Source organism: Hyla sarda, chromosome 7 (assembly GCF_029499605.1).
Source record: "Hyla sarda isolate aHylSar1 chromosome 7, aHylSar1.hap1, whole genome shotgun sequence".
Classification (NCBI taxonomy): Eukaryota; Metazoa; Chordata; class Amphibia; order Anura; family Hylidae; genus Hyla; species Hyla sarda.
This window is the reverse complement of record NC_079195.1, coordinates 72,343,283-72,368,586: the sequence shown is the minus strand read 5'-3', so window position 1 is coordinate 72,368,586 and position 25,304 is coordinate 72,343,283. Positions and strand designations below refer to the sequence as shown.

The following is a 25,304-nucleotide window of genomic DNA, read 5'->3' as shown; positions in this document are numbered from 1 at the left end:
TTGCATGTGCACAATTTTTTTTTACCATTTAGAATTCTGGTGCACTGGGTAAATGTGCCCCGTTGTGTTACCTGGAACAGGCCTTATGCTCTTGTGGCTGCAGAGTTAGCTGCCATGTAAAGTTAGACCATGCCTATGGGCCATACCTATTGGTTACTTTATGTGCTTATGTCAACTGTCTGTAACCCCTGAGAACCCTATTGAAGCAGTTGTCTGCAACATATGTGCTCTCCAGATTATATGATACTATAAGGGTGCATGCCCACTATAGACAATCCGATTGGATTTAGTTCTAAGTAGATTCCGTTTGCAGCAGCCTCCCATTGATTTCAGTTCTGTAGCGGAATTTCAATGAATTTGATTCTGCCGAAAGAATAAACATGATCGTTCTTTTGTCGGAAGGACTTTGATGTCCGATGCTTATTTCTGCAGTAAAATTCAGTGCAAAATCCTTTCAAGAGCAAAACCATCTATTTTATTTTATTACTTGATGTTCTATTATAACTACAGCTTCAAGGTATATTGGTTTTTGCAGTGCTTTATTTTCCTTCCTTAAAAGTAGAGTAGATATGTCTTATACTGTGTTTTTTTTCCCCTTTGCCACTTGACCTTACTCTAAAAGCCATCATGACGGTATTATATCAAGCCTCATATTTCACTGTGGCAGATCTGGTTTTGTACTGCTCTGAGCAAACTTTTCTAATGCTGGAGATGGTTACAGTACAATATTGCAAGTCCAGTATCTGTCAAATTACTGTAATGATAAAGTAGAAGTACTTTCTAAACCTTACTAATGTAGGTGAAACAGTGCACTTTTTACAACCAGGCAAAGAAAAAATGTCTAAGGAATACGGCCATATGGCATTGGAAAGATGCTAGATCACTTGTACTATGGCACAGCCCGCTCGGAATAACCTGCACCTTCCAGGTTTGTTTGGCACCGCTCCTTAACTTTCTTTTTTGATGTGCTTGACTGCATGTAACGTGAGCTTGTTTACCATCATTTAATATTTATGACCCGTTTATACTCTGTGTTATAGTCAGCGAGCTCACCAGTAAAAGAATCTTCTCTGCTTTGGTAATCGCGAGGATGAAGTGACCTTTGGTAACACAGAAAAGATGTCTTCAATTTTCCAAAGCATAGATAATATGCCAGCGAAAGCTATTTCTTACACAAATTCCACCATATACATTGCTAAACCAGCAGTTTCATCATTCAGATAGCCTTTGTGATGTGTAATGTGCTGCAATGTCTTCTGTGTCACCAAGTAACTAGCATCTGAAATCCCAAAAAGAAACCCCATTACAAAAATGGCACTTCACCAATAGGCTTTAAAGGAAATCTGTCTCCAGTGTCACTTGCACTACCTGTCTGTAGGTGACACTAGAGCTGGGCGGTATGACCAAATATGTGTATCACGGTATTTTTGTAACTTATGGCGGTTCCATGGTATATAACGGTATTTCTTTCACCCCCACCCCACCCAAAATCATGTGACCCCCGAGCGCTCTTCTGCTCCCCCCCAAAAAATCATGTTACCCGCCAGCGCTGTTCTGCTCCCCCCCAATTAATTTTCAGCCCAGCGGGGTACTACTCTCAAATGTCACCCGCAAGCACTGCCCTCCTTCTCTTTGTTGGGGGCCGCCGGTGATGGAACTCTATACTGTACGCCAGTGGTCTCCAACCTGCGGACCCCCAGATGTTGCAAAACTCAGTGGTTTGAGACCACTGATGTACGCTGTATCCATATGCCCGGGCTGCAAAAAATAAAGAAAATAAACTTTAACTTACCTACGTCGGCCTTACGTTGGGTACTGGAATGTCGAACAGCCGTCAGCCTATCACCGGCCGGAGCGATGTCCCGCCCTGGCCAGTGATAGGCTGAGCCCACCGTCATGTAAGAAGCCGGCAAGTGATAGGCTGAGCCCACTGTCATGTAAGAAGCCGGCTTCTTACATGACAGTGGGCTCAGCCCATCACTGGCCGGGGCGGGACATCGCTCCGGCCGGTGATAGGCTGACGGCTGTCCGACGTTCCAGTCCCCAGCGTAAGGCCGACGTAGCTAAGTTAAAGTTTATTTTCTTTATCTTTTGCAGCCCGGGCATAGGGATACAGCATACAGCAGTGGTCTCAAACATGCGGACCTCCAGCTGTTGCAAAACTACAACTCCCAGCATGCCCGGACAGCCGTTGGCTGTCCGGGCATGCTGGGAGTTGTAGTTTTGCAACATCTGGGCGTCCGCAGGTTGGAGACCACTGGCGTACAGTATAGAGATCCATCGCCGGCGGCCCCCAACAAAGAGGAGGAGGGCAGTGCTTGCGGGAGACATATGTGAGTAGTACCCCACTGGGCTGATAATTAATTTGGGGGGAACAGAACAGCGCTGGCGGGTCACGTGTGATTAGTTCCCCCGATGTGGGGACAGCGCATCGCTGGGCTGATAATTCATTCCCAAGGGGGAGGGGCCCAGCCGGTATTGCAGTATGGGAAAAATTCGGTATTCGGTATGAACCGGTATACCGCCCAGCCCTAGGTGACACCGACAGGTTAGTGCAGGTGACACTGGTGACAGATTTCCTTTAAAGGGAATATGCATTAGAAAATGACCTATTGCTTAAATCAAGTTGTTATGTTAACCATATATTTTTATATATTATTTAAAGTTGTGCTTTTATTTTATTTATTTATTTTTATTCTTTTTTTCTGTCCATATTTTATAGTAATCTTTATGTTTCAGTTTTTCATTCTGGCCGCTAGGTCTAAAACATAGCTGAGACTTCCTGTTTTGCACAGATCATTGCCGTTCTTCTCAGGAGCAGAGTTAAAGGTGACACTGGTAAAGAGATAAGACTGGATCTACAACCATTCACAGCAAAAGTCAGCATAGCATTTAGCATGATCTGTGGCCTTTTCAGAGATCATTGTACAAGGAGGGGAACCCTGTACAATGACCTCTGAAAAGGTCACAGATAATGTTAAGTGCTGTCTCCAAAGGGACAGCTCCTGTCTATTGTCTATGGTCTATGGGTCCTGCTGTAAAGCATATTACTAAATGCTGTTAAAAAAAAAAAAAGAAAAAAAAAGCTTAGGCAAGATGGCAGACCCCATAATATTGTACAAAATATGAAATAAAAGATGAAAACCAGGAACTAGAAATAGATTAGAAAAGAAGAACATCTGACGCTTTTCCTATACTCCCTATAAGCATGAGACTTTTTGGTGTACCTACAGGCAGTGCTGGTTTGGTCAGATCCCCCTGTGGGCCTAGGCTCTAACACAAAGATGGGCTTCAAAGATCTAACAAAACAGCCTCATTTGGAGCTGTATTTGCAGTCAGTCACGTCTGTTTTTTTTTATGGTTTCATTTACAAATAACCTGTTAGACCGGATTGATGATATCTTGTGTGTGTACAAAGTGAACAACAAAGATTACAATGCAACTAAAAGTAGATGTTTACATATGCTGTGAAGATGTAGGATGGGCCCAAAGAATTATTTCCCCTGGTTAGCCCAAGGATTGCCAGTCCCACATTGTCTGCAGGCCATTTGCAGTGAATATGACATTCTGCTCACCACAGGGGGTGTTTACTTTTTTCCGCTTCCCTCCACCCATTAGCAGATGTAGGTTGTATTAGACTTTGTCTATTATGTTGTAAGCAGCAACCTGTAATCTGTTTACCAACCTGTATCCTTTCCCCACTTGCTCTGCATTTACAAAGCCTTTGTGTTTATGTTTAACCCCTAAAGGACGCAGCCCATTTGGGCCTTAAGGACGCAGACAATTTAATTTTTACGTTTTCTTTTTTTTCCTCTTCGCCTTCAAAAAATCATAACTCTCTTATATTTTCATCCACAGACTAGTATGAGGGCTTGTTTTTTGCGCGACCAGTTGTCCGTTGTAATGCCATCACTCACTTTACCATTAAATGTATGGCGTAACAAAAAAATTACTATTTGTGTGGTGAAATTAAAAAGAAAACTGCAATTTTGCTAATTTTGAAAGGTTTTGTTTTCATGCCGTACAATTTATGGTATAAATGACATGTGTTCTTTATTCTTTGGGTCAATACGATTAAAATGATACCAATGGTAACATACTTTTCTATTACTGTTGCGCTTAAAAATAATCGCAAACTTTTTAACCAAATTAGTATGTTTAAAATCCCCCTATTTTGAAGACCTATAACTTTTTCATTTTTCCGCATAAGCGGCCATATCAGGGCTCATTTTTTGCGCCGTGATCTGTACTTTTTATTTATACCATATTTGCTTATATAGAACTTTTAATCAATTTTTTATAAAAAATTTTGGGAATAAAATGTTATTATTGGTCATCTTCTGCTCTGGTCTGCGGGAAGGCAGATCAGAGCAGAAGATGCCGGGAAGGCAGCAGAGCCAGGTGAGGGGACCTCCGTCTGCCATGCTGGATGATCGGATCACCGCGGCAGCGCTGCAGGGGATCCGATCATCCATTTTAGTGACTGCGATGCTGCAGATGCCGTGATCTGTATTGATCAAAGCATCTGAGGGGTTAATGGTGGACATCCGCAGGATCGCGGGTGTCCGCCATTACTGGCGGGTCCCTGGCTGTGATCAGCAGCCGGGACCTGCCGCGCATGATCCGGGCATCGCTCCGATGCTCGCGGTTATGCTTAGGACGTAAATATACGTCCTGGTGCGTTAAGTACCACCTCACTAGGACGTACATTTACAGCACTCGTCGTTAAAGGGGTTCTCTGGTGGAAAACTTTTTTTTTTTTTTAAATAAACTGGTGCCAGAAGTTTAAACAGATTTGTAAATGACTTCTATTAAAAAAATCTTAATCCTTCCAGTACTTATTAGCTGCTGAATACTACAGAGGAAATTATTTTCTTTTTGGAACACAGTGCTCTCTGCTGACATCTCTGTCCATTTCAGGAACTGTCCAGAGCAGCATATGTTTGCTATGGTGATTTTCTCCTACTCTGGACAGTTCTTAAAATGGACAGAGATGTCAGCAGAGAGCACTGTGGTCATGAGAGATTTGTGTTCCAAAAAGAAAATAATTTCCTCTGTGGTATTCAGGAGCTAATAAGTACTGGAAGGATAAAGATTTTTTTAATAGAAGTAATTTACAAATCTGTTTAAACTTCAGGCACCAGTTAAAAATAAAAGTTTTCCACCGGAGTACCCCTTTAACATACAATATATGTTGTATACTCTTGGGGTAAAAATGTTAAAAAGAAAACTGATTGCAACGTATGTGTATGTATACTTTTTGCTGTATACAATAACGTAGTCAGCTATGCTTTGTATATAGCAAAATTAAACATGAAATGAAATGTAGACAGTGAAACAGAGACTCAATATGCAGTGTGAACCCAGCCTTACAGGAATATTCCTGGCAGTATAGGGAGGTGCAGTTCATATAAATGATTTGTTGGTTTACCATTAAGTAGATTGTAGACTTTAACTGTATAGTCAAAGAATCAATGTTCTTAACTGGAAATGCATTTCTGTGTTGTGAAATGGTCACCTGTTTTGTAAAGTTTGACCTTGTGTATTGAAATTGTAGGGTGGAGAAGGTCTTCTACGTGCCGATTGGCTGACCGTAGTGGAGCAAATGGTATTTGTCAATGCTGAACAAAGTGCAACATATGATGCAAACCTCAAATTTTCCTATAGACTCGGAAATCCCAAAAATTAAGAGACACAAGCTAGAAATATTATTAACCCCCTACTGCAAATGTACTGCAGAATACGCATGTGGATAAGGCCCATTTATTGAGGTGGATCTGCTTGTGGCTACCTGCGTGCAAATTTCTTGTAGATTCCCTATCAAGAAGGAACATGTCACTCTTGTGTTTATTTTTATTTATACTTTTTTTATGACTGGATTTTAAATCTGCAGTGCAATATTCAGCACTCTATGACCTATGTGAGAGCATAGATTAATGGGAGACAGATTTAATCAAGATAAACAGAGAAAGATGGGTTCCTCACCCCCTGTTAGTGGGGTTTTCTGACATTTTAAAATAATTGATATAATTCTAAGACTGTAAAAAAAAAAAAAAATACTTACCAGCCCCGTCCCTCTCAGGTCCCATTTGTGTGGTTCTGGTCATCTGTTGCAACAAAGGTGGGACAGTGATTGGCTGAGCAGTGAAGTACCTGTAGCAGAAGATGAAACAGGACCTGCAGGAAACTGGTGTTGAGAAGTACAATTTTTCTTGCTTAGAGTGGAGTCTTGTTTTCTTTGTGGGTTTTAATTCCCTACAATTTTTTCCCCACAGTATTTACTGAGTTTCCCTACTCTTAGCACTTTTCCCTACATTTTGCTTTTTTTTACACATGCTCAGAACTGTCGGGTTTTTCTCAGCTCAAATCCACCACATTTTATGTGGAAACCTTAGTAAAGTTAGTAAGTATTTTTGTGAAAATGTCAGACACGCCCCCTTTCCCGGCGGCCATACCCCTTTTTCGTTTTTTTTCCTCAGTAAAATGGAGAGTAAGTTGTTGTTTTTTTCAATTCTGGCGCAAATTCTGACACACGTTCTGGCGCAGACAGAATCTGGCTCACAACTTGACAAAACATGTCGGGTTTGCAATAGTAAATGAGGGCCAGTGACTGCATGTCCTATTGTTTTCTCCACTGAACTTCTGTAAAATACCAGACACCCAATGGACCCTATTCATGTCAATAGTATCCATCTGGACCTGGCGGTGTCAGTTATACTCCGACCTGTTCAGGGTCTGTTTGGTGCAAAAGAAAAGAGTTGAACGGAATCTGAACATGTTGAAGCACCATGGCAATGGGAACCTAGCCTGATGGTTCAACTTAGGCTATCTAAAGTTGCAGATGCAGTGAACAACATAAGTCACTGTGATGAATCTGGTGCATTTTTGGACTGTCTAATCTAAGGCCAGGTTCACAATATGGACATTCTGCTCCTAATTTCCAAAAGGAAATTCCGAGCAGATTCCGCTGAGCAAATGGGAGACGAGCTGCTCAGTTCACACGGACGTTCTGTAGCAGAACTTTCAATGAGGAATTAGGTTCCCCAAAAGAATTGTAAAGAGCAATAGTCAATGAAGCTTTGTATTTTGGCGCTGATTCTGGGCGGCGTGGATCTGCTGAGATCTGCGGGGACATGTGACCACCACCCTCCCTGCATTCACGCTTTCGGGAAGGAATGGTTTATTTGACAGGCAAGTGTTGTACTGACAGAAGACGTCAGTAAGTCCATTCCATGGTACAGTATTTGATCATTGGGCTGCTGGAACAGCTTGTTTTCGCCTCCTTGGACCATTTGTTGGCTCAGTTATCATATTAATCTGTTAATTTGATCATGAATATGCTATTTTATGGAACACAAGTAATGTGTTCTTATAACTTCTTATATAAATAGTAGGGATCGACCGATATCGTTTTTTAAGGGCCGATACCGATAATCGGTGGAGGTTAGGGCCGATAGCCGATAACTTATACCGATATTCCGGTATAAGTTATCTGCTATTTATCCCCCCGCGACATCGCTGCAGATCATTGATTTAAAGCGGGCGCTTTAAATCAATGCACTGCAGTGGCTTTTGCAGTGCCATAGGCCGCCGCCACCCACTTCTCTCCCCCTGCCTGTGCGGGGGTCCTGAGTCCTATCATTGCCGCCGCTCCCCCCACCGCCGCACCGATCCGCACCCCCTAGCACCGCATCGCACCCCCACCGCACTGCCCCGACCCCATTGCCTCCCCCATCCCCGGTTTTATAATTACCTGTTCCCGGGGTCCACTCTACATCTGGCTCCGGTGGCGTCCTCCTGAGCTGTCACTGTGCACACTGACGGTGACGTCGCGCACCTCACGTCACTCGTCATTGCGCACAGCGTAACGCAGGACGCAGCAGAAGCCAGAAGTAGAGTGGGCCCAGGAACAGGTAATTATAAAACCGGGGATGGGGGAGGCAATGGGGCCGGGGCGGTGCGACGCAGTGCGGCGGGTTGGGGGGTGGTCGCAGTGCGGTGCGGCTGGTCGGGGGGCGGTCGTGGTGCGGCGGGTCGCGGGGGGGGGGGGGGGCGTTCGCGGTGCATTGGGGGGGGGGGGGGTGCGGGGGGCATTATCGGCTTATCGGCAAGGTAATTGCCGATACGGATAATGCCCAAAATCGTGATTATCGGCCGATAATATCGGCCAAACCGATAATCGGTCGATCCCTAATAAATAGTCCATGGACATGTAACCGGTCTTCAGTGTGAATAAAATGAATTTTTGATCTGTTGAACGGAAATATTTGAATGCACCTATATGTGCAGGTTTGTAAACCTTCTTTTCTATCCAAAAAAACAAAACAAAACAAATGGTAAAACCGCATCCTTCTTATCCTCCCCCTTTACATACATGCTGCCAGTGACTTCTTGCTGAGCATGGCGCTTGACTCCACTCCTGGTGGGAGTGCCAGCTAAAGTATGAGTGATATGAACATATTAGCTCATACTGAACCTTATATGTAAGTATTGTTTATATACAGAAAATAGTTTATATAATGTTGACCTCTAAACGGTAACAGATGTTTGGATGCCCCCCACCTCGGTCTTTTTGAGTTATTTATTTTATTTCTTTAAATAACACTAACATATTCCAAAGTTTCAGGATAACTTCAGGATATTATTTAAAAAAAATAAAAAAATAAAAATAAAATGTTCACGCTAAGTGGTCTTTGGGGCAGTCCTACTCGGTGATCGACTGCTGTATAAGTATGCATTTAGATAGCTGTCAATCACTGATTAGGACCGCCCACCTGACTACTAAATGCACATCCCCAGTACATTTAGATGAATAAATGACAAGTTATCTGAAAACTACCACACAACTATATATCAGTCTGCTCAGCTCCTCCTGCTCTATACCATGATGTCTGCAGACTGGGCTGCATCTTCAACCTGACTGGTTCCCTTTAACCCCTTAAGGACGCAGGACGTAAATGTACGTCCTGGTGAGGTGGTACTTAACGCACCAGGACGTACATTTACGTCCTGTGCATAACCGCGGGCATCGGAGCGATGCCCGTGTCATGCGCGGCTGATCCCGGCTGCTGATCGCAGCCAGGGACCCGCCGGCAATGGCCGACGCCCGCGATCTCGCGGGCGTCCGCCATTAACCCCTCAGGTGCCGGGATCAATACAGATCCCGGCATCTGCGGCAGTTCGCGATTTAAATGAACGATCGGATCGCCCGAAGCGCTGCTGCGGGGATCCGATCATTCATAACGCCGCACGGAGGTCCCCTCTCCTTCCTCCGTGCGGCTCCCGGCGTCTCCTGCTCTGGTCTGTGATCGAGCAGACCAGAGCAGGAGATGACCGATAATACTGATCTGTTCTATGTCCTATACATAGAACAGATCAGTATTAGCAATCATGGTATTGCTATGAATAGTCCCCTATGGGGACTATTCAAGAGTAAAAAAAATGTAAGAAAATGTAAAAGTAAAAGTAAAAAAAAAGTTAAAAATCCCCTCCCCCAATAAAAAAGTAAAACGTCCGTTTTTTCCTATTTTACCCCCAAAAAGCGTAAAAAACATTTTTATAGACATATTTGGTATCGCCGCGTGCGTAAATGTCTGAACTATTAAAATAAAATGTTAATGATCCCGTACGGTGAACGGCGTGAACGAAAAAAAAAAAAAAGTCCCAAATTCCTACTTTTTTAATACATTTTATTTAAAAAAAAATTATAAAAAATTTATTAAAAGTTTTTTATATGCAAATGTGGTATCAAAAAAAAGTACAGATCATGGCGCAAAAAATGAGCCCCCATACCGCCACTTATACGGAAAAATAAAAAAGTTAGAGGTCATCAAATTAAAGGGATTATAAACTTACTAATTTGGTTAAAAAGTTTGTGATTTTTTTTAAGCGCAACAACAATATACAAATATATAATAATGGGTATCATTTTAATCGTATTGACCCTCAGAATAAAGAACACATGTCATTTTTACCATAAATTGGACGGCGTGAAAACAAAACCTTCCAAAATTAGCAAAATTGGGTTTTTCGTTTTAATTTCCCCACAAAAATAGTGTTTTTTGGTTGCGCCATACATTATATGATATAATGAGTGATGTCATTACAAAGGACAACTGGTCGCGCAAAAAACAAGCCCTCATACTAGTCTGTGGATGAAAATATAAAAGAGTTATGATTTTTAGAAGGCGAGGAGGAAAAAATGAAAACGTAAAAATTAAATTGTCTGAGTCCTTAAGGCCAAAATGAGTCCTTAAGGGGTTAAAGTGGAAAACTTTTTTATTTTTTTATTTTTAAATCAACTGGTGCCAAAAACTTCCAGTACTTATTAGCTGCTGAATACTACAAAGGAAATTATTTTCTTTTTGAAACACAGAGCTCTCTGCTGACATCATGACCACAGTGCTCTCTGTTGACATCTCTGTCCATTTTAGGACCTGTCCAGAGCAGCATATGTTTTCTATGGGGATTTTCTTCTACTCTGGACAGTTCTTAAAATGGACAGAGATCTCAGCAGAGAGCACTGTGGTCATGATGTCAGCAAAGAGCTCTGTGTTCCAAAAAGAAAATAATTATTCAGCAGCTAATACTGGAAGGATTAAGATTTATTGAATTTATAGAAGTAATTTACAAATCTGTTTAACTTTCTGGCACCGGTTGATTTAAAAAAAAAAAAGTTTTCCACAGGAGTACCCCTTTAAGGATTGGGTCACGCACAGAGCATACACAGTGTTTTTCATGCTGCAAGAAATCTGCTGGGCAGTGGGAAATACACACTAAAGGCAGACACACGGTGCTTTTCCTGGTGCTACCATGTGTGTGTGCAGGTTGGCTGGGTACACCCACGTAACTGTGATACATAGCCCGCCTCCAAACCTTATTGCACACACAGGGCATATGCAGCGTACTTACTACTGCAAGAAATCTGCCGGGCAGCGGCAAGTACGCTGTGTATGCGCTAGGAGCAGACACACAGGGCTTTCCCTGCCGCAGACCTGTGTGTGCCATAATGTTTGGAGGCGGGCCACACGTCACAGTTACGCGGGTGCGCTCGGTCCACCTGCACAAACAGGGCAGCAACAGGGGAAACCCATTGCACATACGCAGTAGATTTCCTGCTGCCCGTCAGATTTCTCACATTGTGAAATAAGCTGCGTATGTGATATGTGTGACCCTACCTACACAACATTGGACAGATATGACACTGTTTTAAGAAGACAATATCCATTTTATTAAATCCTGGACACTTTGTTCAATGGGTAACTGGCTGCAGGGTCACACACACTAACCTGAATATTCAGGTAGATAGTGTGGGTGACCGTGTTTTTAATGCGCCCTCCGAGCAGCCACAAGGTCCTGCAAGTCGCCGTGTACTTGCAGTGTACTCACAGACATCGCCAAGTGGCCACGATGCCTGAGTATACTGCGCATGGGGACTTGCAGGTCCATGTGTGGCTGCTCAGAGCGGTGCATTGCTGCTGCGAGAAGGATACGGGGGGGGAACAGCTGGAGGCACAATAAAGGGTCGGGTCATCGGCGGATCAGCAGTGTAAAATATGCTGCTGATCTGTTACGTGTGACCCTACTAATGTAGTTTTTATATATTCTAGCACTCATGTGTCCCTTTCACCAAAGATTTCCTTTCCTTTAACATTTTTCAGCAAAGAGGGCTTTATATTACTTAGATATAGATCTTAGATCTTGATTCCTCAAAAAGGAACAGTGACCCTCAGGAACTCATTTCTAGTATTTCCAACCTTCCATGAGCCATATATTGTCAGGTTGTATGTTGTCAGGACCCTATTCTTCTTAGCCTGGCAGACGGAGGAACTGGGCACCTGAAGGGTTTCTCAGTGTTATGCACAGTTCATCAGGGAACCTTGTAACCATTTAGATGCACATGCAGGAGTTTGGGTGTGCACACTTCATATTGGGGGAGATTTATCAAAACCTGGGCAGAGGAAAAGTTGACCAGTTGCCCATAGCAACCAGTCAGATTGCTTCTTTCATTTTGCAGAGGCCTTGTTAAAAATGAAAGAAGCAATCTGGTTGCTATGGGCAACTGGGCAAGATTTGATAAATCTCCCCCATTGTTACTACTACTTAGTGGTACTGTTTTAGTGTGTTAAGTCTTTACAATGTATGATTTACAAACCCTACAGGCTGTGTAGGTTTTCTTTAAAATATGATTCATAATGTCACCTGAAGGACTTCCTAACATATAATTACAAAAGGAGATTCTCCGAGTTTCCTTGGCCCCAAAACAAGTGTTATAGGCTGCATGCATAGATCTCTATTATGGGTTTGTTTTGCACATATTAGAGCTTTGATAGCCATATCCTCATAGAAGTACCACATGGCAGTATACTGGCCTTATTGGATCATATTACTGACCCACAGGCACTCTGTGTGCCGCACTACACGACGTGCATGTTATTTTGCTGTGTGATGGATCCTTATAGATCCAAATGTTTCTGGTACTCGGTAAACCTGATGTGCTGCTTTTCAGTGCTGGGAAAGTTTAGCTAGATGTAAGACTTAAGATAGATGTAACAGAATATAGCATATCGAATCCTATGGAGAATCCAGATTGCACCACATAATGGGGGAGATTTATAAAAACGTGTGGAGGAAGAGTGGTGGTTTTACCCATAGCAACCAATCTGATCACTTCTTTCATTTTTAAAGAGGCCTGTAAAAAATGAAAGACGCAATCTGATTTGTTGCTATTGCCAACTGCACTACTTTTCCTCTGCACAGGTTTTGATAAATCTCCCCTATCTGTATGTACTGGCATGCTACTGATGGGAATATTTCTGTTAAGTCAGCTCTCTCCGAAAACTTAATTACTCTCACTTCCTAAATTTTGAAATAAATGTTAATAATTTACATACAATTCCGATTACCACTGCCCCACTGTCATTCAAAGGGGTATTCCTGTCTTAAAAAGTGGTGACATATCCCCCCACTGACCCTGAGAAGGAAGGGATCGCAGCACTGATTCAGTGCTGTGACCTCTATACAGTCTTTCCCCGGCCATCCATTGTGCTGGAGAAATGCAGCACAGCTGCATTCAAGTATGTGAGGCCAGCTGCAGTTCATTATCCCTGTGCTGTGACATCATAGCATTTACCGGTGACATCATTATATTTATTTTCTATCTTCTGTGACTTTATCCATGCTTTGTGATACGACTCTGCACATTCTTTCACTTCTTTGACATCACTATGATGGTGCTTATTATCCATGTATTATAACATTACTGCATGTTAGCGTCTGTAGTAGACTCTTGACGCTCATTCTTGTGACCCCCGTTTACCGCAGTTGGACCTCCCGGTGGTGAGAACATTTGTCACTTGTTCTGTGGATAAATGATAACAGTTGTTCATTGGACAACTCCTTTAACAATATGGGACAGTAATTGTTATGAATTTGTGCATTTTTGTAAACAGGAATTACGCTAAACTATTTATTTCCCTTTAAGAGAGACGATTCTTTCCTCTGACTTGTTTCTCAGCTTTACTGGTGATGATGCAGCTACTTGATCTTCTGGATTATTACAGCCTGATAAAATTTCTCTGACACTTGTGTTCACCTCACCGAGCGGGTGCAGTGACTTGTGTTTAGATGAGAATTTAAGATTTTGGTTGCTGGACTGTAAAATTGTAGCTCGGATTCCTTTTCACATCTCTTCTGTGACTCTGGGTTAGTGTGTGTTTACACTATTTTTTGCATGTGCATTGGAGTATACTGCAGACATATACGCTGAATTTGTCCCATAGAACCCCTATGGTCCTGACAAAAGCCAAGAGTGTGTCCACTTGGTATCCATTAGCTTGTTGCATTCTAATACAAGTGTGCACTGCAAATAAATGTATACAGTGGCAGTCCATATATAAAGCATACAACTGGATGGCAAACAGTAGCATTTTATTTTTACTTCCACCCCGTTTTAGCACTGACCCCCTGTTCTGCCTGAGGCCTGTGCTCCGGTGTTAATTGAGCAGCAGACATCAGGTGACTACTGCAGGCAATCAGCGGAGTGTCACAGCGAGGGTGCTGATTGGCTGCAGCAGTCATGTGACACCCAAGCACCAACCAAAGACATCCGCTGTTGAACACCGTAGTGCCAGCTGAAGACTTCTGATACTGAAAACTGGAGGAAGAATGGGGAATCAGCGTGGGAATAGAGGTGAAGGTAAGTAGAACAGTTTTATTTTTTTGAGAAGTGATGACACATGACTGTGACACGGGGAGTTGAGAGGACATCAGTTACTGGCACGCAGGGGGAGATGGGTAGACTTAAATAATTTACACACAGGGGGAGATGAGAAAAGACCAATAACAGACACAGATGAGAGGACACTAGTGACTGTGGCACACTGGGGAAAGATGAGAGGACACTAGTGACTGTGACAAAAGGGGGAAATGAGGGGACAGTAATAACTGACAAACGAGGGGAGATGAGGTAACACTGTGGCACACAGGGGAGAATTGCTTGTTAGGAATAAAGCAGTCGCCAAACTGTACCTTATTTGTGCTGGACAATCCTTTCTGGACTAAGTCAAAATGTGGTGTCAGTAAATTTTTCAAACAGTCTTCTGGAATTCATCCAGCCTTAAAGTGTTAGTACAGAATTAAAGGGGTTTCTGGGACTTTCTTTATTAAAGGCCTACCGTCGGGATAATCCAGCCATATCTGACAGGTTGGATTCCAGCACCTGGTGCCTCTGATGATCAGCTGTTAACCAGAACCACAACACCTGCATGTACAGAGAACAGATCCAGAAGTGGACAGCTCCTTATGTTGTGCAGTAGCCATGCTGGGTCACTTCTGTGACCTTCTCTCCTTCAGTCCTTTGTATATGCAGGCACCATGGCTCTGCTACAAAGCATATTGGTGGGGGTGATATGTGTTAGACCCCCACTAAATAGATATTGATGGCCATATTTTGAGGATAGGCCAAAACCCATTTAATGTAACATGTAGCCTAAAGTAGGATCTTAAGTAATCATTCTGAATTCCCAATGTTCTCCAAGCTACACATGTGGCAGGCAGAAATAAAGGAGAACTCAGGCAAAAGTAAGCTACCGTATATACTCGAGTATAAGCCGAGTTTTTCAGCACGATTTTTCGTGCTGAAGACACCCCGCTCGGCTTATACTCGAGTGAACTCTCCACCCGCAGTGGTCTTCAACCTGCGGACCTCCAGAGGTCCGCAGGTTGAAGACCACTGCGGCCTTCGACATCATCCAGCCCCCTCTCACCCCCCTTTAGTTCTGTACAGTACTCACCTCCGCTCGGCGCTGGTCCGGTGCTGCAGGACTGTCCGGAGAGGAGGTGGTCCGGTGGGATAGTGGTTCCGGGCTGCTATCTTCACCGGGGAGGCCTCTTCTAAGCGCCCCAGAATAGTCACGTTGCCTTGACAACGACGCAGAGGTACGTTCATTGCCAACGTACTTCTGCGTCATTGTCAAGGCAACGCCTCTATTCCGGGCCGGAAGCGCGGAGAAGAGGCGCCCCCGGTGAAGATAGCAGCCCGGAACCACTATCCCACCGGACCACCTCCTCTCCGGACAGCCCTGCAGGACCGGACCAGCGCCGAGCGGAGGTGAGTACTGTACAGAACTAAAGGGGGGTGAGAGGGGGCTGGATGATGTCGAAGGCCGCAGTGGTCTTCAACCTGCGGACCTCCGGAGGTTTCAAAACTACAACTCCCAGCAAGCCCGGACAGCCGATGGCTGCCCAGGCTTGCTGGGAGTTGTAGTTTTGAAACCTCTGGAGGTCCGCAGGTTGAAGACCACAGAGGGCAGATGATAAGAGGATGATGAAGGGGGGGTGTGGGATGATGAAGGGGGGTGTGTGGGATGATGACAAGGGGATGATGAAGGGGGGGGATGATGACAAGGGGATGATGAAGGGGGGTGGGGATGATGACAAGGGGATGATGAAGGGGGTGGGGATGATGACAAGGGGATGATGAAGGGGGGTGGGGATGATGACAAGGGGATGATGAAGGGGGGATGGGTGGGGATGATGACAAGGGGATGATGAAGGGGGGATGTGTGGGATGATGACAAGGGGATGATGAAGGGGGGATGTGTGGGATGATGACAAGGGGATGATGAAGGGGGGATGTGTGGGATGATGACAAGGGGATGATGACAGGTGATGATGATGAGGGTCTGGATGATGACAGGCGGTGATGATGATGAGGATGTTAATGACGGGTCTGGATGATGACAGGGGGGGATGATGTATTTCCCACCCTAGGCTTTTCCTGGGATTTTGGGTTGAAATTAGGGGTCTCGGCTTATACTCGGGTCGGCTTATACTCGAGTATATACGGTAATAAGGAGCTGATCGTTGGGGGTCCGACCACTTGGACCCCCCGCGATCTCTGGGACGGGACCTCTGCTCTCTGTGAGTAGTGCGTGTCTACCAATAGACACACACTCTCCATTCATTTCTGTGAGAGCGCCGATGATGCCCAAGTGCTGTACTCTAAGTAGGAGGGACAGGTACCACCCATAAATAGCAACTATCTGGGTGCAAACCAGTTGCTGGAATATTGTAGCCAAAAAAAAAGGAAATGACTAAGCTAGCAACTATAAAATGATGCACACCAAAATATTATATAGCAAAATATGCATGTAAAAAAATATATTCCTTTATTCATGAATCCAAATATACAAGAAACAAGAGTACACAAACATTTAAAATCATTTAAAACACATAATATTCAGGCGGAGGAATGTAATCCTACAACACCCACCCTGTATTATTTGATTATTGAGCCATATAGTATCCATATCCCGCAATGCAACAAATGGAAAAATAAAAATTTGTGCTCACATATAAGAACAAACAAGACTATCTAACCTATGTATGAAAGCACAAGCACCAAAGTAACCACTGGTACAAAGTACACTAATAAATAGCAAATGCTAGTGGCTCAACCAAAAATAATGCAGTATGTGGAATGTATACCAATTATGATGAGCTACAAGCCTAGAAAGTGTATGTGCTATGAGGATGCCAGTGGGACCCACGATGTCTCAGTAAAAGTGCCGGGACTGCATACACCTAAGTACGGGGGAAGCTAACCCCACGCGTTCTGCCTCCAGCCACGGAGGCTTCCTCAGGAGTAAATTGTGACTCTCTACATCTCAGTTATGTATCCTAATAATAACAAGATCACTTGTGAATTTACCTATATATCAAATCTCCTATGTGGTCCTGTGGTGTACTCGGGTCTTCTTAGCGCTCATATAGAAATGAATGGAGCGTGTCCCACTTGCAGCACGCGCTCCTCACTGAGCACCGGGTCCCGTCCCGGTGATCACGGGGATTCCCAGTGCTCAGACCCCCAGCGATCAGCTACTTATCCCCTATCCTATAGATAAGGGGATGCGTTTATTTTTGCTGGATTTTCCTTTAATCCACATTAAAAAAAAAATGTCACTGCTTAACGGGGTACTCCGCCTCTAGACATCTTCTATCCTATCCAAAGGATAGGGAATAAGATGTCTGATCACAGGGGTCCTGCCGCTGTGGTACCCCGAAATCTCTCCTGCAGCACCCACTTGTCATCAACTGCACGGAGCGAAGATGACTAGTGGGTGCTGTAGGAGAGATTGCGAAGGTTCCCAGCAGTGGGACCCCTGCAATCAGACATTTTATCCCATAACCATTTTTATACAAGGGAAGGTGGCTTTCACATGGAGAAGTCTGTTGCATATATATACTTCAGGATTTGTATTAAAATATGATTAAGGATGTTCAGATGTCTAAAACGTGTCGGCTTTACCAGTGATATGTTTTTTTACGGAATGATCAGTAAAGTTTGATAATTTTATAAAGCATAGAGCTGGAAGTTTATCTGTATTCCTGTTTTAAATATGCCCTGGGATCCATGGATATTTTCATGTACTCATAATCCATAGGAAGTTGCAGTAATTCTGGTACATGTGGTGCCCATTCTTTTCTTTTGTGCATTGGACACCAAGGCTGTGCATTGGGTAGCAGGGGATTCAGAGCTCTGTAACAGGAAAAGCAAAGTTTTACCCTATAAACATATATTAGGAAAATAAGGCTTTTTGGACCATTTGGTCAAAATGGTGTTTAACATTGAAAGCACACATTCTCAGTTCACTATTTTTCGTAGAAAGAGTTCTTGGTGTCTCATATTTAAAAAATGCTTTAGTAGTTTTATTTCATATGAAATGTATGATATCCATGGTAATTGTTTTTTTTTTTTAGAACTGTGGGAATCTCATCCTACTTTCTTTCCCTTTACAGGAGACAGTGTTTTATGGAGCATAGTGTGATAACAGCATAGAAGTGTACCCAGATTATTAGTTTTTTTTTTTTCTGCCATACTGTGGAGTATCAAAAATGCGGAGGCACCTGTTTCTTGCAACTTGGGCATTGTATGATATAATTAACCTGGGTCTTGGCTGGGACTTAACTGGCCTCCAGTTTGCTGGTTTTGTTTGCACCATTTGGTAAGAAATGGTGGCTAGCTTGTACTATGGACCGCACATTGTTTATTGAGTATACCGTTATACCATAGGCTACTAGACATGTGAGAATAACCAAACAATGGACATTTTAGACAAGCATTAGTATTCAACAAGGGAAAAACAAAGACCCTACAGGGCCACCATTCTTGACTATTCACGTAATGTCAATTCTGTGTTGAAGTGCCTGGCTCTGTACAAGTCACTTTATACTGTATAGTGAAAAGTTATAATAGTATAGCTTACTCTTTTTACAACATTTAATCCATAAACAATGGTCATAGAGATGATCTGTTTTGTGGTACATGTGGCATTGATGATATTTGATACCCTTGTGCATAAATTGTTATCTTTATCAATGTCATAGTCATGATAAACTGTTGGTACACAAGCAATTCTTCTCCATTGTATGGTCAAATTTACACTTTCCATTAACACCTGGTAAAATATAAAAATATACAGATTTAACTAAACAATGTTAATAACGGAGCATTGTTCATGAAATATACCTTAAACAAAGGGAAGTAATTTCAATTAATGGAATATTATTCCCCATCAAGGTAAGGGAAAATTATGGAATCACTCCATGAGTTACATAAACTGAGTGGCCTGCGGGACTATGCTGTTTGCGCAAGTCCCATTAAAGTCAATGGGAGCTACTCAGATAGCATGATTTCCCCTCTTTGGCTGCTTTCGGCTTTCTCAACCACCTCTGTCTGCTGTAAACAGGTTGGAGGAGGTGGGACAACAGGAAATAAAGAGATGGGACAAAGGGAAGTAATGGGATGGGACAACCCCTTTAAGCCTTTTAAAGAATTTGATGGAAAATTCAGCTAGGAAATTCTGCAATATTTACTGCACATTGTGTTTTTTTTGCCAGGAGGATTCAGCTGTCCCATTCACATGGCAGAATTTCAATTGCAGAAATTCTGCTTTCTTGACTCTGCAGAAACATTGAACATGCCTTAAAATTTTGCAGAATTCTGGGCGGAATCCCATAGAAGTAAATGGAGCTTTGAATGTTTTGAGCATACAGAAACTCTGCTCAAGTTCAGTAAAACTGCAAAAATCCTGCAGCAAGATTTACAGGACGGAACATAGCCTAATAATGAAGGGGATTATTCTGCATTTATTGGAACTTCTAGGGTGTTTCCACATGTGATTTTATTAGGGATCGACCGATATCGTTTTTTTAGGGCCGATACCGATAATCGGTGCAGGTTAGGGCCAAAAGCCGATAACTTATACCGATATTCCGGTATAAGTTATCGGCTATTTATCCCCCACGACACCGCTGCAGATCATTGATTTAAAGCGGGCGCTTTAAATCAATGCACTGCAGTGGCTTTTGCGGTGCCATAGGCCGCCGCCACCACCCGCTTCTCTCCCCCTACCTGTCAGGGTGGTCTGGGCCATCCATCCTTCCTGTAGTGTCCGGCGGCATTCCAGGTGGAGGGTGAACCGGTCCGGGCTGTCCTTCTTCTCCGGGGGTGCTCTTCTCCACTCCAGGCAGGCTCTGGCCTAGTAACGCAGCATAGACGCCGCTGCGCAGTGACGCCCGTGCACAGCGACGCACCTGACGTAGCGGCATCTATGCAGCGTACTAGGCCGGAGCCTGCCCGGAGTGGAGAAGAGCACCCCCGGAGAAGGACAGCCCGGACCGGTTCACCCTCCACCCGGAATGCCGCCGGACACTACAGGAGGGATGGATGGCCCGGACCACCCCCATTACGGGTAAGTTAAAAAAAAAATTTATTGACTCGGAGGGTGGGGGAGGGGCCCGACCGGTATAGCGGTATGGGCAAAAATCCATACCGTGGGAGAAAAAAAAACGGTATCTGGTTCATACCGGTGGGGGGTGCGACGCGTTGGGTCGGGGGGGCGGTCGCGGTGCGGTGGGGGCTGTGCGGGGGGCGGGCATTATCGACCAATACTGATAATGCCCAAATTCGTGATTATCAGCCGATAATATCGGCCATACCGATAATCGGTCGATCCCTAGATTTTATACATGCTTACAGCCTTGCTATACAAGCAAAAGTCATGTGAATCGTCTTTACTTTACCCAGACATAGTTTGCCAAATATAATAATGATATATTACCGTATATACTTGAGTATAAGCCGACCCAAATAAAAGCAAAGGCATCTAATTTTACCACAAAAAAAATGGTAAAACTCATTGACTTGAATATAAGCCTAGGGTAGGAAGTGCAGCCATAGGCTGTATCAGGGCATTTTGGGTGTTGCAGTTACTAACTACAATGCCCAGCATGCCCTGATACAGCTTACCTAAATGGTTTGGGTCAGCTGCATAGGCTGAATCAGGGCATTCTGGGCATTGTAGTTATTAACTGTAACACCCAGCATGCCCTGATACAGCCTAAAGCTCTGCAGCTGACCCAAAACTACAAGTCCCAGCATGTTGCACCATAACCTCTTATGTAATTCTATTTAGTGCAACATGCTGGGAGTTGTAGTTTTGGCTCACCTGTAGAGCTTTAGGCTGTATCAAGGCATGCTGGGTGTTGCAGTTACTAACTATAACGCCCAGCATGCCCTGATACAGCCTATGCAGCTGGCCCAAACCTAAAACTCATGTTAAACCAAATATTTTTCAATCAAACATTTTCTGAAGGCTTGTCACCCCTTTACTCCTAAAATGGTGTGGTGGCTGTGGCAGCCTGGAACTCTGCCATGCTGCTCTCCAGTGGGGCTCGTGAAGTCACTGACGCCCTTGTAACAGATGTGCCTGCGCGCGGCACGCACGTCTGTTACCAGCAGGCCCTGAGATGTTAAAGGGCCCTGCACAATGCATGGAGTGGACGAGCAAGTAACTGGGCTGGGGGTGGGGGTGTTTACGGACCAGATCTGTTGCTGTGTCTCTGCCACTGCTGGCAATCAGCAGCCTGGCGGCAGTGCCTCATTCGAGTATTAGCCAAAAACTTGGCTTATACATGAGTATATATACGGCAGGTCATGCAAACTTCACATGACAATTCATGTTCTGAAATGACATAGCTTAAAGGTGTCCACCATCTAACCCCTAGGACTGAAATTGAATAAGGGAGGTTGGGATTGATGTCACCTGATTTCCACAGTTCCTTTTCCCATCTCTGTTGTCAGTGCAATGGTTGCTAGGGTGAACTGCATAACAACTACAGCTATTTAAGTGCAGCATGGTTACTAGGCAGTGTGCATACAGCAACCAGCCTGCCTCATTTGTTGTTCAGGTCTATTCCAGAATTACAAGGCAGTAAATCTTTTTGTTTCTAGAGGTCTCTAAATTGTAAACTGAATTTTATGGTGTATTGGTCACTGATGTAACAATACTAGGTGGCTTGCATTCCTACTGTACCACAGTGTGGAAAGCCGAACTTTAACATGACACATTTTGCAAACATACATCTTAATGTATTTTATCATATACATTGTAGCCCTGTAGTCCAAACCTCTTACTATCTTACATAAGGAAGGTATCCAGCATCCAATGTTGTGTAAAAATTTTCTTAAATGCAACGTGTTCCAAACACAAGCTTGTATTCTGTGAAAAAGAGCCTGTGCTTGAAATGCGTTACATGATTATGTAACGTTATGTGATTTTTATGTGTTGCCAATCGGAAGTAAAATAAAGTTTGTGGATTTTGTTTTACATACCATTTTTTGATACACATTTCCTCATTGCTTGGTCAGCACTTATCCTGTGCATCCTGCTACTGAAGAGAAGTAATGTTATTACTATACCTTTAGGAGTCGGCACACTTTATACTTTGTTTTACCACTCACTTGCTGTGAACCATTGTGCAGGAATGCTTCATGCTCGAATCCCTTCATCAGTACATTCCACAGTTAATCCACTGTCGGTGCAGCCATGTCTATGGGATAGAGATCTGAGAATTGTCATCCCAGCACAGAGAGGCAGATTGCTGTGATTCACTTATGTCTGGGCTAACACTTCATGGGGAAGCCATACTTTTGTAGGGTTGAAATGTAGTTCCTGTTTCATATGGCTTTGTTATATATTGTCACTATTGAATATGGGAGTCATTAGGGATATTGGGGTCACGGTGTTACTGCATGTCATTATGACATCCACCTTATACGTCCTGGATTTCTTAAAATTTATCTGGAGAATTCCTGTCAACTTTATACAACAACACGGATCTGTAGTATGTAGAACAAGTGTTCCTGGATACATTTTTCAGGTAGGTAGAGTATATGGGGGACATTTTATAATTGTGTGTTTTGAAGTAATTTATTTTTGCTTTGGCTTTGCTTACGTGCAACATATTTATCATAATATCACACAGGGGTTGATAGATTTGGCGCACGTAAGCAATTAATAATAAATCACTTAGAAACACCACTTTGTATAATTCCTCCTCTGTGACTTTTTACCATGTTGTGCAAAAAATTAGCAACTTTTTTTTTTACAGTGCTATCCAGAGCCAGTTGTTTAAGCCACGTCTGGGCTGGTGTAGATTTGCGACAAACTTGTGCCTTTTTAAAGAAAAGTCACTCTTTATAAATCAGCGACCACTGCAAAATGAAAAACCAAAAATATATACCAAAGTCCTTATAGTCAAAATTACTTTAGCAAAAAGGTGCACAAATTTTGCACAACAGAAACATTTCTGTGACTTTTCTACACCAAAAAAGCTCTAAACTTGTTGATAATCCCCCCCCCCCTATTTTTAGATACATATATGCTGTAGGCATATGCCATACAAATATCTATACCCAGTATGGGAATTACACACAATGATGAGGTTTTCAACGCAGTGTTTACAATTAATTTTATTATAATTTTTTTTATTTTTATAAATAAAATAAAAAATATTCAATTTTAAGCCAGGGTCACGTGAGCCTCCATTTCGATTAGTCATTGCATTTGATATTCTTTTGGATTATTTTTGTTCATCATTTTATTTCATTTCTTTTGTATCGTTGTGGTTTTGTATCACTTATAATTTTAATTTCCCTTCTGATTTTTGGACGGAGGATGTTATTGGAAATGTAATTAAAATGTGTCCAGTCTGTGTTCTTAAGACATTTTGCTTTGACTTTAAACTCTTCCAGTAAGTCTCAATACTGGAAATACAGACATAGGTTTCATAAATCAGATCCTATCCATCAGTATGTTGACTTATTAATGAAGAGCTAAAATGTTCTCCAAGGGATCGGTCTCCAGAGAACGTAGGCGGATTAAAAGCCTTTAAATTGTTAACAAATTAAAGCTGGGTGTGAGTGTGTGGATAGTAAGAGACTGACTTACAGTAAGGGTAGGCGGACGTTGTTTCTGAGGTGTTTTTACTGTAAATGGTTTTTAAATGCAGGTTATTATCAGTGCCGTTTTTTCAGGTTAACATGTTGGCGGGGTTGTAAAGAGGAGTAATATAGCACCCACAGGGCAGGCTTTTTAGCTGTATTTAGTTGGAATCTTTAAATTGTGGCTTGCTGCCATATTGCTGGATATTCTCCCGTAGGTGCATTAGCAAGGACATACTGATTAGTTTTTACTTTGCATAGTCTTACTATATCTATTTATATACAGTACATCTACTACGTTTATTTCCCCCCCCCCCCTTCGTCGATGGCTTTTAATCTGACTGGTGACCTAGAACAGACATGGGTTATTAAGCATGAACTGGAAAATGTTCATGATCAAAACCAAGGTTTAAAGCAACCCTTGTACAAGCAATGTTGTGGCAACCGTGGCACGGTGGCACTGCACTTCATCTGCCAGATCAGTACCAGAGTATTACACATACGTACAGCCAGCCTCATGTCTTACACTATGGTAATCATTGGGCTGTGTCATGCTTTCCTTACAGAATAAGGGGTTCTTATTCCACCGCTGTTTTCAATGATAAAGAAAAAAAAGTAGTTCCTGAAAAAAGGCAAGGCCTTTGGCATCTGATGTTGAGTCAGTTATAGGTAGCTGATAGTATCTTCAGGCCTATAAATGGTTCCCTCTATACAGATTTAAGAGGATTTCCTGCAATATGATCTCTATGCTGGTTGCTTGACTCTCTTGACAAAGATTCTGATGAATAACCGTATTTTTCGCCGTATAAGACGCATTTTTCCTTCCCCAAAACTGGGGAGGGAAAGTTGGTGCGTCTTATACGGCGAATACACACCTATCGGGTCGGTCCCTGCGGCCATCAACGGCCGGGACCCGCGGCTAATACAGGATATCACCGATCGCGGTGATGCCCTGTATTAACCCTTCAGACGCAGCGATCAAAGTTGACCGCAGCGTCTGAAGCGAAAGTTGGGCTGTTCGGGACCACCACGGTGAAATCGCGGCGTCCCGAACAGCTTACAGGACACCGGGAGGGACCTTACCTGCATCCTCGGTGTCTGCTCCGTGCCGGGATCCCCTGCATGGCGGCGCTCTCCTTCGATGTCATCACATCATCGCGCACGCCATCCCATCATCCAATAGGAGCGGCATGCATAGCGACATGATGACGGCGACGGAGAGCGTGGATCCCGGGGAAGAAGACGTCTGGAGCGTCAGGGACACCACAGGGACGCGGCGACAGTGATGGAGCGACATCCAGGGCAGCGGTGACGGGTCCGGAGCGGCGGGGACACTTGAGTATTACCTCCTATCCAGTGGTCTTCAACCTGCGGACCTCCAGATGTTGCAAAACTACAACTCCCAGCATGCCCGGGCAGCCAACGGCTGTCCGGGTATGCTGGGAGTTGTAGTTTTGCAACATCTGGAGGTCCGCAGGTTAAAGATCACTGTTGGGTGCAGAATCTTTTTTTTCTA

General features: G+C 43.4%; 1 protein-coding gene across 4 annotated transcripts in view; it reads left to right on the top strand.

Moving 5' to 3' along the window:
• The window catches only part of SEMA4G (semaphorin 4G), a 190,800-nt gene that overhangs the window by 13,220 nt on the left and 152,276 nt on the right, over positions 1-25,304 (top strand). Inside the window, exon 1 of one of the 4 annotated variants that reach the window (XM_056529589.1) lies at positions 834-928. The exons of 2 other annotated variants lie outside the window; for them this stretch is intronic. The gene's annotated coding sequence lies outside the window, so the exon portion shown is untranslated. Of the gene's footprint in view, positions 1-833; positions 929-13,202; positions 13,339-25,304 lie in introns of those variants that run through there. One more of the 4 variants, XM_056529590.1, reaches the window with a different exon arrangement.